The sequence below is a fragment of the Nyctereutes procyonoides genome, unplaced genomic scaffold (assembly GCF_905146905.1).
Source record: "Nyctereutes procyonoides isolate TBG_1078 unplaced genomic scaffold, NYPRO_anot_genome, whole genome shotgun sequence".
Lineage (NCBI taxonomy): Eukaryota > Metazoa > Chordata > Mammalia > Carnivora > Canidae > Nyctereutes > Nyctereutes procyonoides.
In genome coordinates, this window is record NW_026575024.1 from 24,706,810 (window position 1) to 24,722,226 (window position 15,417).

Genomic DNA, 15,417 nt, shown 5'->3' on the forward strand with positions numbered 1-15,417 from the left:
AAATCCTAAAATCCCCTCAGTCCATGTCCTTTTCACCTCAGGGTTCTAGCACAACCTTGGTTTCCTGATCTACTGTTTCCCAGTTTCACAGCTTGGATTTTTGATCTCTTGGCCTAAGTCTCAGGCTCAGGAGCCTGCCTCTCCACCACATTCTTAGAACTGTCCTCTAGCTAATCCGACCTATAGGACCTGTCAGTCCCCCTTCTGTCTGGCCTGCTGCTCCAGTGGGACAGAAAGATCCTCTTTAGTTTTAATGAAAACTGGGGAAGGAGGGAGACACAGAGCCCAATATAACCCGGAGCCCTTTACACACTATTCCTACCCCCCAAGTAAGCAAGATCTTATTGCTTTCTTGTGACAGCAACCTTCAAGAAAGCCAGCTGTTTCTAGAACCAAAGTAATAGAATGTGGGCAAAATTCCTAGATGGGGAAAGAACAGGGACAGCTGCTTCTTATATGAATTGCTCTGGCAGCCTCCCTCAGATTTTCTCCAGAATTCTCTAGGAGCCATCTGATTATTACACTGGTAGACTAGGAACCTCCTGCCTTACTAAGTTACAATATCCACTGTGGTCATTCATCCCACACCTTGAAGGATAATAATGCACTGCTACTGCCCCTGGACCTTCTCAGACTCTGTCCCTGGTCCATACCACCACAACTACTAACAATAATAGTCCCTTTCACTTGAACAGTATCTAACAGTTTTATACAGCACTTATTTGACATGTGCTGGATGGTAGACAGTGTTATTCTTTGTTTATAGATGAAGGAAATAAAGGCTACAAATAAATAACCAACAAGCCCAGGCATTGCTTAGAGCTTTTCCACCTCAATGTTACTAAGAGATCTGGATTTAAGGCTTATTTTTGTTAACAGAATTAAATTTCTCTTTAGAATCTCAGTCATTATTAGCTAATAGAGGTATTCTGCAAGGTCTCGAAAGCCATCTTGAACCTTTGAAGTCTGTGAGGTGGGCAGCTATCCCCACCAGCTCTGTGTATCAGGCAAAAATCTCCTCAGCACTCTGAGGAACTCTGACTTTCCAGGTCTGTCATCTGACCTCCTGCCACACCACCTTCTTCTCCTAAGTGAAAAAGTTCAGGCCTGACCCAAATCCTGGCTTGGGACAGGCAGGAGCAAGGCTGCCCAGCACTATGGGTCTAGCCCTGGCCCCCTTCCTCTCAGCTGGTAACACATACAATGCAGGCAACTTGTCTATCCCACTGTTCCTGAGTTAGGCCCTCTCTGAAGCATAATTCTGCAGAGACTACCACATCAGGGGCACACTGACAGCCCACACATCACTCAAGCCTGAAGACTTTTCATTTGGGATGCAAAACCAATTTAAAACAAAACAAAACAAAACAGGGGATCCCTGGGTGGCTCAGCGGTTTAGCGCCTGCCTTCGGCCCATGGTGTGATCCTGGAGACCCGGGATCGAGTCCCATGTTGGCCTCTCTGCAGGGAGCCTGCTTCTCCCTCTGCCTGTGTCTCTGCCTCTCTCTGTGTCTCTCATGAATAAACAAACAAACAAAAAAAAAAAAACTTAAAAAAACAAAAACAACCCAAGTCTTAAGAAACTAGAAAAAGAAGAGCAAATTATCCCCTATGAAAGTTAGAAAATAAGAAAGACGATAGGAAGAAATCAATGGAATAGAAAATGCAACCAAAAGTTGGTTCTTTGAAAACATCAACATAATTGGCAAACACATAACAAGACTGACCAAGAAAAAAAAGAAATTGCCAAAACCAGGATTTAAAAGGGGGTTATCATTACTGATCTAATAGAAGTTAAAGGGATTATAAAGGAATACCATGAACAATTTTTATTGTTTATTTATTTATTGAGAGGGAAACCATGAACAATCTTAAACTAAGAAGTTAGTCAATCTAGGGGTCCCTGGGTGGCTCAGCAGTTTAGCGCCTGCCTTTGGCCCAGGGCGTGATCCTGGAGTCCCGGGATCAAGTCCCACGTCGGGTTCCCGGCATGGAGCCTGCTTCTCCCTCCTCCTGTGTCTCTGCCTCTCTCTCTCTATGTCTATCATAAATAAATAAATAAATAAATAAATAAATAAATAAATAAATAAATAAATAAATAAATAAATAAATCTTTAAAGAAAAGTCAATCTAGATGAAAACATTTCAAGAAAGGCACAATTATAAAACGTGACTGAAAAAGAAACAAAATCTGGCAGATGTTCAAGTGGTTGAGCATCTGCCTTTGGCTCAGGTCATGATCCCAAGGTCCTGGGACTGAGTCCCGCATCAGGCTCTGCACAGGGAGCCTGCTTCTCCCTCTGTGCCTCTGCCTCTATCTGGAGAGGAGAGGGGAGGGGAGAGGGGAGGGGAGGGGAGGGGAGGGGAGGGGAGGGGAGGGGAGGGGAGGGGAGGGGAGGGGAGGGGAGGGGAGGGGACCTACAAGAAGCAAAAAACAAAGAAAAAAATTAAATTAGTAATGAAAAATCTTCCCAAAGAGTAAAGCCTCTGGTAAAGGCTGGCCTCCCTGGTAAATTCTATCACACAATCAAAAAGAAAATAATACCTAACCTTCACAAATTCTTCCAGAAAACAAAGGAGGGGGAAACACTCTCCAACTCAATCTATAATGCCAGTATTACTATGATACCAAAACCAAACACATTCCAGGAAAAACAACACAATCAATATGCCTCATGAATACAGATGCAAAAATCTTCAATGAAATAGCAACACAAATCCAACACCATTTAAAAAGGATAATTGAACTCCAATAAAAATAAAAAAAGAGCAAAAAAAAATAAAAAATACTTTTATTTTTTTTTTTAATTTTTATTTATTTATGATAGTCACAGAGGGAGAGAGAGAGAGGCAGAGACACAGGCAGAGGGAGAAGCAGGCTCCATGCACCGGGAGCCCGACATGGGACTCGATCCCGGGTCTCCAGGATCGCACCCCGGGCCAAAGGCAGGCGCCAAACCGCTGCGCCACCCAGGGATCCCTAAAAAATACTTTTAGAAGAAAAAAAAATAAAACAAAAAGATCATATACCCTGGCAAAGTGGGATTTTCTCTGGAATAGAAGGTTGGTTTGATATCCAAAAATCAATTAACCTAATGCCATGTTATGAACAAGGAACAAAAAATACGGAATCTACAAAATCCAACACCTATCCATAGTAAAACCTTATAACTTAGCCTTATAAAAATCATCTATAAAAAACTCTACAGCCAATACCATACTTAATGTGAAAGACAGAACACTTTCTTCCTAAAATTGGGAACAAGGTAAGAGTGTCTGCTCTCATCAATTCTATTCAACCTTGTGCAGGAGGTTTTATCTGATACAATTAGGCAGAGGGATTTTTATTTTCATTTTATTTTTTTACTGGGTGTCAGATTACATCATTCCTCTACACACAATCCAATGGCTTCCTATTTCACTCAGAATAAAGCCCTGCATGATCTGGGTCCCTGTCTATCCTTATGACTTCTCCATACTCCATTTTCCCTCTTGATTACTCCACTTGCAGCCACTTGGCTTCCTTTTGCTCCTCAAACACAATAAGCTTGCTATAGTTTCAGGTTTTCTGAATTTGCTGAATTCTATGCCTGGAATGTTATTCCCCAGAGATATACACAGAGCTCACTACTTTAGTTCCTATGTATTTTTGCACAGATTTACTTTCTCACAGAGGCCTTTTTTCATCACAAAGAACCTCTCTGTTCCCTTACCCTGCTTTATTTTTCTTCATACGTATTCATTTGTTTATCTGTTTTCCTCCACCAGAATGTAAACTACAAAAGAGCAAAATTTTTTTTCAAGATTGTATTTATTCAGGGATCCCTGGGTGGCGCAGCAGTTTGGCACCTGCCTTTGGCCCAGGGCGCGATTCTGGAGACCCCGGATCGAATCCCACATCGGGCTCCTGCACGGAGCCTGCTTCTCCTTCTGCCTGTGTCTCTGCTTCTCTCTCTCTCTGTGACTATCATAAAATAAATAAAAGTTAAAAAAAAAAAGATTTTATTTATTCATGAGAGACAGAAAGAGAGAAAGAGAGGCAGAGACACAGGCAGGGGGAGAAGCAGGCTCCGTGCAGGGAGCCCGACGCGGGACTCAATCCCGGGTCTCCAGGATCGCGCCCTAGGCTGAAGGCAGCGCTAAACCACTGAGCCACCCAGGCTGCCCAAAGTATTTTCTTCATTGCTATATTTCAAAGCTGTATCTGGCACAGGGCTGACACTCAATAAAAACTCACTGTATCAATGTCTTAAAAAAAGTTTTATATAGGAGAACGAATAAAAAGAAGGCATAAGGAAACCACTGGCTGAAGAGGCTGAGAAAGACCAGGAGTTTAGGTCACAGGAAAAGAGCCAAAATAGGATAATAGAAAAAACTTAGTTGTCTAGAGCTGGATTCTTCTGGGTTCTAAGCTTAGCTCTTCCTCACTGTTTGTCTCTCTTGAAGCCTCAGTAATTTCTAAAATGAGAATATCACCACCTACCTCCCAAGCTGCTATGAAAATAAAACCAACTTATACAGAGCATTCAGTATAGCATCTGATAATATAGTAGACATGATAAATAATTTAGTGTTTTCTGATACCTCTGGCCTCAAGAGGAACTTAGAACTACCTTAAAAATTACCAACTCTGCTTCACTGAAGCACACAGAGGTCTGTAGGACTGCTGCCCCTAAACTGAAGGCCTCCATACTTGTTTTCTCTTTCTATTCTTCTTTCATCCTTCCCTTACTATTAGCTTTCAGCTCTCACCTCTAGCTGCTAATACAGCAGCTCCTCCTCCCTTTTTGATATGCTTTTTGAATCTTATACAAGTTTAGAAACTAGATTGCTAAACCTATTACAACATATAAAAATAGAGATAAATTAGTGCTGTGCAAAGGCTTAAGAATGACAATGCTTTGCCTCCTTTTTAGTTCAAATTTGTTTTTAGTAGAAACTTCAATATGTTAAATAGACACTACATGGAATCATTCATATTTTGAAACAATCAATAATGGAACTTCTCCACAAGGCGCTGGTACAAAAAGAGTAAGGTCCAAACTTGGCACCCAGGCCACAGGAAAGCCAGCAACTACAGAACTTAGGTTAACCAGACAAAAAGAGATGACAGAAAGAGCCTGGAGATTCAGAGTAGGATGGAAGATTGGCTAATGCAGATTCCAAGAACACCAGGTTGGGGAGAGACCCCTCTGAACACATCAGGCGGAGAGAAGAACAAAATGTCCAGTTACAGAATGTGAAGAAAGTGGCCTATATCACTGGCCAATGGCAAAAGAGATATGGTGGGTAAACTGGATGACCATGGCCTCTGACAAGATTATGAGGCTATAGCATAAATGCCTTTTCCACTAGTAGTTGGAGGTAAGGCGTGGGGATGGGCAGGGTACTTAAAGCCAGAATAGGAACAGCCTTCTTTTTCTGAGCAAGATAGTAGGAAACAAGGCAACATCTATGTGGAATTAGTGAGTGAAAACACATGCTGGGGATGGGTCCTTGAAAAGTGTTTTAATATCTGTGCTAGCAGTGGCCTTGAAGCCAGGCTGTGTGAGTGCATTTAAACCTGCACTCTGCAGCCCACCTGCTGCAAATCATGCTGCTGATGCTGCCTGGCTAGGTCTCTGTACTTTGGAAAATCCCTTCCCTTGTGGAAAGATTGAGCTTTAGGTAGAATCTACACAAGAAGAGGAAGAGAAGAGCATGGGAAAAGACTTACAACCCAAATATCCAAAGGAAAACCTTCTCTTTTCCCTTTGGGGAGTGGAATGCCAAATAGGTCAGGGACTGAGGTGCCAGGGTACTTATGCTCTCTTCTCACTTTCTCTCATTCAGTCATGCTGCTTTACAATTCAAAAATATCCAACTTGCATTTCTCATTTGACTCCCTACAACATCCTGCAGACTGGCATACACACATTAGATATGTAGGGGTGCAAGGAAGCACTCCGATTTTACAAGTAGGGGAAGGGAGATTGTCCAAGGACAAATGCTGAGAGAGAAGATAATAACCCAGGTTTCCCAACCCCAATCCAGTTGTCCAGGTCCCTATCTCTACTGGCCAAGTCTTCATACAGTATCTCATGTGTTACAGGTGCTTTCTTCTTCTAGTTATATTGAGCCTAGGCCTCTAACTACTAGAGAAGATCCTATCTTTTAGGCTCTTGGCTCCCTCACTAGAAATGCCATTGCCTCAGAAGGAATCCCAACTCCTACCTGCTGGGCCCTCAAATAACTAGATCTCCCTTCCTGAATCCCTAAGGAGGTCTGTCTTCCTGAACTTCATTTAAAAAAAATCAGGATGCCAGAGAAATTAACAAGGAAAGCCTGCCAAGTCAGGGAGAACAATGGTATTTACAATTAGACTGAGGAGGTTCTAATATCAGCTTTATAGATTCTCAGATGTGAACCCCAGGCAAATTATTTCAGATTCCAGAGCCTCAATTCCCTCAGTCATAAAATGGAGTTTTGTCTGGATTAAATGAGACACATAACACCACTAGTTCTTTTATATATATATTTTAAGATTAGAGAGCACACATGAGAGAGTGAGCAAGCGAGCAAGCAGGAGTAGAGGGAGAAGGAGAAGCAAACTCCCTGCTGAGCAGAGAGCCTGATGCAGGGTTTAATCCCAGGACCCTGAGATCATGACCTGAGCTGAAGGCAAAATGCTTAACCAACTATGCCACTCAGGCGCCCCACACAATTGGTTCTTAATGTGTTGATTTCCCTTCTTGTCTCACCATCTGTGGTTTTCCCTCTAGGCTTCCCCTGACTTTCTCTTCACACAGCCGCAACTCTTTTACTCATCCTCACCACCATTCATAATCACATTTTCCAGGACTGATAAAACTAGCTTCTGAAGCTGACCTATGGACTTGGTAGGTCACAGTCAAGACTGAAATCTGGAAAGTTTCTAAGGGCTATGAGGAGAATGGGTTTAGCTGCCAGGTTCAAGATAACCTCCAAGACAAAGCAGCTAACAGAAGCCAAAAGGAACTAAGCTTGCTTTTGCCTTATTCACCACAAATGATCCCAAACCATTTTACAACAGTTCTAAGAAAACCAGGTTCAATTCTCCTCCCAGTACAGAAAGCTGCCTATGCCAATTTCTCAGACATGGAGTAGGAGAATAACTGTCCATAAGTTAGTTACCTGTACTAAAGATAAAAATAAGCCCCAAACTAATTACCCTGATCTTGGCCCAAGCTTGCCCAGGGTTTACCCAAGACCCTCACTCACCAATACCAAGGCTGAGCTCAGCCTGCAATTAACTCTTCTGGGTTACAGGGTCAGCACCTCTGCGAACAGGGCTCACCTAAAACAGAGAGAAGTCAGTCAGTGTCCTGCTCAGAACAGGCATAAACATAAAGTGCTAAGACCCTGCAGCAATAATAGGCAAGAATAAGCTTGTTATGCTTAAAGGAACAAGAAAGTCAATATAACTAGAATGTAGTGATGGAAAGAATGAGATACTAAATATATATGGAGAAAATAATTATGCTCCCTATTTTATATGTGAGAAAACAGAGGCTCAGAGTTAGATGACTTGCCCAAGGTCAAAGTACATCAGTGGCAGAACTAGGAATGGAGGGGCACCTGGCTGGCTCAGTCAGTAGAGCCTGCAACTCTTGATTTAAGGGTCAAGAGTTCAAGCTCCACATTGATGTAGAAACCTTAAAGGAAAAAAAAAAAAAAAAAAACCTGGGAATGGAATTCAGGTCATCTAGACAACTCTCTATATCAATCTTGGGCCAGGTTCCTCCAGGCCTAGGTAACCTGGACCCCAGCTGGGACAAATTTTCAAGCACTCTAAAACTGGTTTCAGGTTTCTTTACTTCTCCCCTCCACTGCTGGTGAGGATGGTTGAAGAACAGAGAAATAGCTGTATTTACCTGGAATGTGGAATAGAGGGGACTCCAGGATTAAGGAGAACAGTAGCTCATGCCAAGCAACATTGTAAACCCTTTATCTGCATTAACTCTTTAATCTGTACAACAATCTTATAAGGTTGCTGTGTTATTTCCCCATTTTTACTATTAGGGAAATTGAGGCACAGTTAAGTAAATTTGCCCAAGTCACACAGCTAACAGAAGGTAGAGCTAAGACTTGAACCAGGGAGTCCAACCTCCAAGGCTTGCCCTGCCCTCTTAACCATATCATACAATACCAACTTCGGGGCAGGGGCGGGTGATGGACAGTAAACATTCTCTAGTTCTACCCAATATGGCTCAGAGCCTCATTTATACCCAGCCTGAAATTTATTCCATTTACTTGCAGTTCAGGCTTCTTACTATGACTCTTGAGTCCTTCACTCAGTTGGTTCCAGATGTTTCTCTAATTTCTAGCTACTATGATCAGAAAGCAATGATAACCACAACAACAGCCATTTAACAGCTACTATCACTGAATGTACACTTTGAAACAGACTAGGTACCAGGCTAAGAATCTTACATGACTATCTTACTTCAGACAAAGTGACAGTTGTTTCAAGACATGGGTAAGGGGGTCTCTGGGGGCTCCAGGCCTGGAACCAAAGCAGCAAATACATGGAACTGAAGGATCTCTATAGGCCCGGGTCCAAGGACAAAGACAGATAGTAGGAGGTGCACAGTAAGGGGAATGGACTATTAGCACCTCCAAATCAAAATGTCACCAAACTGAACTCATCTCCTAGTTTTCAGCCTCCATAGTTCAACAAATGGTATAATCGTTCTTCTATAAGCACTGAGACTCTCAATGTTCATCATGCCCATCTTCATTTGTACATATTCAAATCTGTCTTAGTCTTCAAGGCCTAGTAAATCTATGAAGTTATCCTGAACCCCTTCTTACCACTATCATATTCTTGAATCATCTCTGTGACTACACCTGGCTCTGGCCTCATCATCAGCTAAAGCCTCAAAACCAGTTCCTCTGTTCTCTCTTCCTTGTAAAGATTCCTGCTGGTGCCGGATAATGAAGACCTAGTTGGTTAAAGATTTGTTTTCATTTCTGCTATTCTTACCTTACTCAGGATCTATTACCTAACAAAGGACTTGGGTTCTAATTTGAGCCTCAGATTTCTACAAAATGGAGATCCAACCCCCATCCTGATTATAGGACAGGGATTTTGTGAGAATCATTGCAGTAACAGAAGAGGAGGTAGGGGAAGAGTTAGGATGGGAGATTCCAGGCCAGATCTCTAATAGCTCTTTCTTTCACTACAGAACACTGAGCATATTTATAGAAGCCTTCTAACCAATCCATCAAAAAATACTTTCTGGGCCTGGTTGGTCATGGTCACAGCTTTAAGTTAGGGATTATAGATGACACAGGGATGAATGAACAGTTCTTATCCTTGCATTCCAGGGTGGGACTATGTGAAATTCCTGCAAAGGATTACTAATAATATCAGGCAGGACCCAACAGTGCAAAGAGTGCTCAATGTATCCTAAAAACGGAGAAAGAGGGCAGCCCTGGTGGCGCAGCGGTTTAGCACTGCCTGCAGCCCAGGGCGTGATCCTGGAGGCCCTGGATTGAGTCCCACGTCAGGCTCTCTGTATGATGCCTGCTTCTCCCTCTGCCTGGATCTCTGCCTCTCTGTCTCTATGAATAAATAAATAAAATCTTAAAAAAAAAAAAAAAACGGAGAAAGAAATCAGGCTGACTGGAGATGGCCTCAGTTTCACAGGAGCAAGGACTTTCACCAAGCCTTGATGCAGAATGATAGAAAGATACATGCTAATATGCATCAGGCTTTGGGCTAGGTGTTATGAAGCTGACCCTCATAATACCCTGTGAAGAGATGATGTCATGCCCATTTTATATCCAAGGGAACTGAATACTGGAAAGGTTAAGAGTACCATTTAAGGTCAAACAGCTAGTAGGTAGCAGAACTAGAATGTGAACCCAGGCCTGCTTTACTTTACTCCAAAGCCTATATATGTTTGCTTACTTCATGATTTAGAGAACCAGATAAACTCTAAAGTTGTTTCTACCTGAAAAATCCAGTGATTTGGGGCTGAAAGAACCTGAGAGACTCTTGATCTCAGAGTTGTGAACTTGAGCCCCATGGTGAGTATAGAGATTACTTAAACAAAACTTTTTTTTTTTAATCCAATGATTTGAATGGGGGAGTATGGGAGAAGATATACTTTTTTTAAGATTTTATTTATTTATTCATTCATAGAGACAGAGAGAGAGGGGCAGAGAAACAGGCAGAGGGAGAAGCAGGCATCATACAGAGAGCCCGATGTGGGACTCGATCCAGGGTCTCCAGGATCATGCCCCGGGCTGCAGGCAGCGCTAAACCGCTGCGCCACCGGGGCTGCCCAGAAGATATACTTCTACTATGTCTTCCCCATAAGACTATTTTATTGGCAGATTTAGGGTCTTATTAACTGGAATCACCTAAGTATCTGACACATAGTCTGGCAGGTTATACTTAGGAGACACTATATATGAGTAAATGAATGAATGAATAAGCCTCTTCTCCAAGAACCTTTGTTCTGAGGTCTAGAAGTAAGGTCCAAAATCTCTAGCTCCCATGTTATGACTCTCGGCCCCATTATCTTTAATCCCAGCTATCTACTAATCTGCTGTCTGAAGATTCCCTTTTCTTGTTCTTGTTTTCCGGAGTTACGGAGAGGTGAGGAGAGAAAAGAATAAGAAGGGAAGCTGGGCAGGAAGAGAAAATAGAGGGAGAGGAAAGGGTAAAAGGAGAGAAGGTTAGGAAGGAGGCAAAAAGGAAGGAACTGTCTGAGGCCCAGACTTTGGGAAAGGTTTCTTTTCTGGTACCAGAACCAAGGATTTATTTGGTTTTTTTAAAGAGCAACAGTAGGAATTCCTCTTTATAAATTTCAAATGAAGGGAACTTGCTTGTCCCCAACCCCAAACTAAATATACCAGCAACAGGTAAAAATAAAACTCATTCCTCAGGGCTCCCAACCTCAATACTTACCACTACCCTGTCCCAGCCCACCTAGGTTAAGGCTAAAGTTTGCAGAAGTCAAAGATACATAGATTCTTCTGAAACTCCTCTGCTCCTTCTACAAGAGTTCTTGCAGGCTAGTAAGCCTTGGGAATCCAACCTTCCTTATGGATGAGGAGACAATAACATCCTCTGGATGCTTTGCCACAGCTCCTTGTCATGAAAGCTTTGTTGAACCCTAAGGGGAAAGCATTACTCCCTTTCTGCTGAGTTCCTCAAATATGTATGAAAGAACTGGTGTGAAGATGTGGATGGATGAGGCAAGGCCCCTCCCTCAGAACTCTCTAGATCCTGGGTCCTAAAATAGCTTAACCTTCTTTAGGTCTCATCTGTAAATTATACATACATACCTCTCCTGCTTACTAAATTAGTAGAGAAAGCACTGGGCTCAGAGTCAGAAAACCTAACAGCTAGTTCCAGCTCTACCTCTAATTCACTGTGTGACCCTGGACAAGTTCTTTCACCTTCTTGGACCTTAATTTCTTTATAAATCTGTTCTTTTTTTTTTTTTAAAGATTTTATTTATTTATTCATGACAGAGAGACAGAGACAGAGAGAGAGAGAGAGAGAGAGAGAGGAGAGAGAGAGAGGCAGAGGGAGAAGCAGGCTCCGTGCAGGGAGCCTGATGTGGGACTCAATCCCAGGTCTCCAGGATCACACCCCAGGCTGAAGGCGGCGCTTAAACCGCTGGGCCACCGGGGCTGCCCTCAATCTGTTCTTCTGAAGGATCTTCTGAGGGATCAAAAAAAAAAAACTGGTAAGAACAGTAAATTTACTTAGTTTTATGTGAATGGTAAAGGAATGAGGGGATGGTCTCAAAAGCAAGCAAGCAAGGTAGCTATATCACTTTTCATTTGAAGGGTCTGCTCTGAGTGAAAGGATTAGGAAGAACTGTGGCAGACAGTGTCATTGTATCTCCATCAAAAGACAGGTACCAACCAAGACTAAAAGAAGTTCATAAGCCACATGCATGCAAATCCCAAGAGGTCCAAGTGGAGAGAAAACACACACACACGCACACACACACACACACACACGTCACACATTGCTCAGAAAAACTAAAAGTAGTAATGATCAATTCAGTGATGAAGAGCTCAGACTAAAAAAAAAGAAAAAGAAAAAAAAAAGAGCTCAGACTAAAATCAGACACCTGGGTTTGAATCCTAGCTGTCTCATAACTAGCTTTGTGACCTTAGGCAAGGTACTGACCTTCTATACCTTAGTTTCCTACATTTATTAAAAATTGCTCCTGCTTCATCAATGTTTTATTGGGAAAAATAAATGAGACAGCATGGGAAAGCCCTTATCTCAGAGCCTGGCAAAAGTGACTCAATAATAGGTATTGTTATTCCATTTAAGTACCACAAAAGAATGAATCAGAAGCAACAAAATGGGGCAGCCCGGGTGGCTCAGCAGTTTAGCGCGGCCTTCAGCCCAGGGCCTGATCCTGGAGACCTGGGATCGAGTCCCACATCGGGCTCCCTGCATGGAGCCTGCTTCTCCCTCTGCCTGTGTCTCTGCCTCTCTCTCTCCTCTCTGTGTATTCTCATGAATAAATAAATAAAATCTTAAAAAAAAAAAAAAAGCAACAAAATGGTCTAGGAGGAAAAAAAGAAATGTACGTTTGCCATTACTGCTATTAAATACCTATCATGTCCTATAGCCAAAGCCTTAATTATTTTCATTGATTCCTTTTTTAAAAAAAAATATTTTATTTATTTACTCATGAGAGACAGAGAGAGAGCGAGAGACAAAGACACAGGCAGAGGGAGAAGCAGGCTCCATGCAGGGAGCCCAATGTTGTGGGACTCAATTCCAGGACTCCAGGATCACACCCTGAGCCAAAGGCAGGCACTCAACCACTGAGCCACCCAGGCATCCCTATTTTCATTGATTCCTAATAACCCTTTTGAGGTCAGAGGAATTATCCCTATCTTACAGGAAAAACTGAGCCTAAGAGAAAGAACTTGTCTAATATCACACAGCTAGGAAACAGAACTTACTGGAACCACAGTCTGACTCAAAGACTGTTCTTTCTACTACATACCTGGCACTTTCTTGTGCTCAAAAATAAAGAGCCCCCGCCCCCACATATAGGCACCACTGAGTTTCAGAAAATGGATCAAATTCTCCCATTTTGTATTTGATGGAGCAACTACTGGTTTTGCATGCGTGGGGAAAAAAGGGGCAGAGGTGGAATGCAAGTGTACCATCAATTTCCAGACTTGTAGGACTTAGCTTACCAGGCCTTCCCAAAAGGCTCTCAGCCAGTTATTGTAGTGGGAGAGGAAAGAGGGACTATTCCAAATTGGCTATCACCCAAAAGCACAAGATGTTCTAAGACTCTACCAAGCAGGGCACCTGAATGGCTCAAAGGCCTGCCTTTGGCTCAGGTCATGATCCCAGGGTCCTGGGATCCAGTCCTGCATCGGGTTCTCTGCTCAAAGGAGAGTCTGCTTCTCCCTCCCTCTGCCCATTCCCCCAGCTCGTAATCTGTCTCTCACACTCTCTAAAAATAAATAAAATATTTTTTTTTATTTATTCATGAGAGACACCAAGAGAGGGGCAGAGACATAGGCAGAGGGAGAAGTAGGCTCCATGCAGGAAGCCCAATGTGGGACTCGATCTCAGGACTCCAGGATCATGCCCTAAGCCAAAGGCAGACACCCAACTGCTGAGCCACCCAGGCATCCCTAAATAAAATCTTTAAAAAAAAAAAAAAAATTATCAAACAGTCAAGAAACCATGAGAGGTTCAGCCTGGGCTGAACTCAAATACCTGATTAAAACATCTAATACTGGGAGGGAATACAATGCTATGAACACCTTTGCAAGACAACAGGTACCATGTCCTGGATGTGCATACGGACCCTATTTTGGGGAAGCACTTTACTATGGCCCAGATGACTACAATTTAGTCTGAAAAGAAGCACTCCTTCCAGAGTCAGGCCATTATTTTGTTACATTCCACCAAAATAATAATAATTATAATAATAATAGTAATAATTTATTTTTTAATAATAATAATTTAGGGATCCCTGGGTGGCGCAGTGGTTTGGCGCCTGCCTTTGGCCCAGGGCACGATCCTGGAGACCCGGGATCGAATCCCACGTCAGGCTCCCAGTGCATGGAGCCTGCTTCTCCCTCTGCCTGTGTCTCTGCCTCTCTCTCTCTCTGTATGACTATCATAAATAAATTTTAAAAAATTTTAAAAATTTTTTTAAAAAAATAATAATAATTTAAAAAATAATAAAGGACAAATTCTACAGGAGTACACAGAAACCAGAAACTACATATGGCAACTAGAGGAAAGGAACCAGAAGTGAGAGAAAATTTGGGAAAGAACTGAGTCCTGAACATCAAAGGCTTTTGGAAGGGTGGGGCACCAAGCAAAAGGGAGTGCTTCAGAGGGCTAAGGAAAGATTTTGGCAGAAGAAATCATCTCCTATATTTGTTAAACAAATATTTTTTTTAAAGAGTATGTCCCTATCGAACTTTTGCTGTTTATAGAAGGATAATCTCCAGAGCCTACAAGAAGACTGACTGAAAGAGCTATTGATGAAATGGTATTTTTCTCTGGAGAGGGGAAGAAAATAGAAGCTGGTTCTTTAGGTCTCTGGGGCAGCAACCAAGGCAAGAATGAGCAGACCCAGGAAATAATCATAGCATAACAGCTCCACGCTCAATCAGACAGGGCTCACCTGCGGGTGGTCTCAGACCCACTTGTGATATGATCAGCACATGAGGGTGCACAACTGCCCACAACCAGCAGGGAACATAAGATTGGGCACTGAGCAAATAGCCTTTGTCCCAGGAGCCATGCTTGCCAATCTATTTGTTCTTTTCTAGCTGTCCCCTAACCTCTTGGCCTCAAAACTCTGCCTCAATCTTTGTGAGGCCTGCTTTTCCCAGCCTTGACCATACCCTATGGCCCTGCAATTCTACCAGACTGCTCCCACTCACAAGGATACCTGACCTTGAATCTTATGACTGACTCTATTGTGTGGCTGCCTATGCCCAGGCATAATAAACCAACTGGCTGTGGTTTGCCATGGGGGCTAAAAAGATGACTCACTACATCATAAAAATGCAGCCAGGTCACAAAATAGCTCAGTAAAACTCTCCACTACTCCCCAACAAAGACAGGTGTCAGGATGCCCAGCATATCACAAAAGGAAGCCCTCAAGGGCAGCTGGTGTCTTACTGACAGGTGACGTTAGGGCTCTTGAGCCTAGTCCATGTCCGTGAATGAGAACATTATTCATGCCATAAATAGGTGAAACTCAATCCAGGCAGTCTCTAGGCTGCCTGGAGGAATGTCCAGAGAATACAACAGATGTGCAAGACAATCATTCTTGCCTCTGAAATTTTCTAAACAGCTAACAGCACTTCTCCTTCCTCAGCTAAAGCTATCTCTAGTTTCCCCCTCCTCTTTCCCTAAAAGAACCA

General features: G+C 42.7%; 1 protein-coding gene across 7 annotated transcripts in view; it reads right to left on the bottom strand.

Moving 5' to 3' along the window:
• The window catches only part of RALY (RALY heterogeneous nuclear ribonucleoprotein), an 84,602-nt gene that overhangs the window by 38,726 nt on the left and 30,459 nt on the right, over positions 1-15,417 (bottom strand). For 6 of the 7 annotated variants that reach the window (XM_055307409.1, XM_055307371.1, XM_055307380.1 and 3 more), the window contains one exon: positions 7,240-7,315. The exons of the other annotated variant lie outside the window; for it this stretch is intronic. The gene's annotated coding sequence lies outside the window, so the exon portion shown is untranslated. The remainder of the gene's footprint in view (positions 1-7,239; positions 7,316-15,417) is intronic. 7 annotated transcript variants of the gene reach the window in all.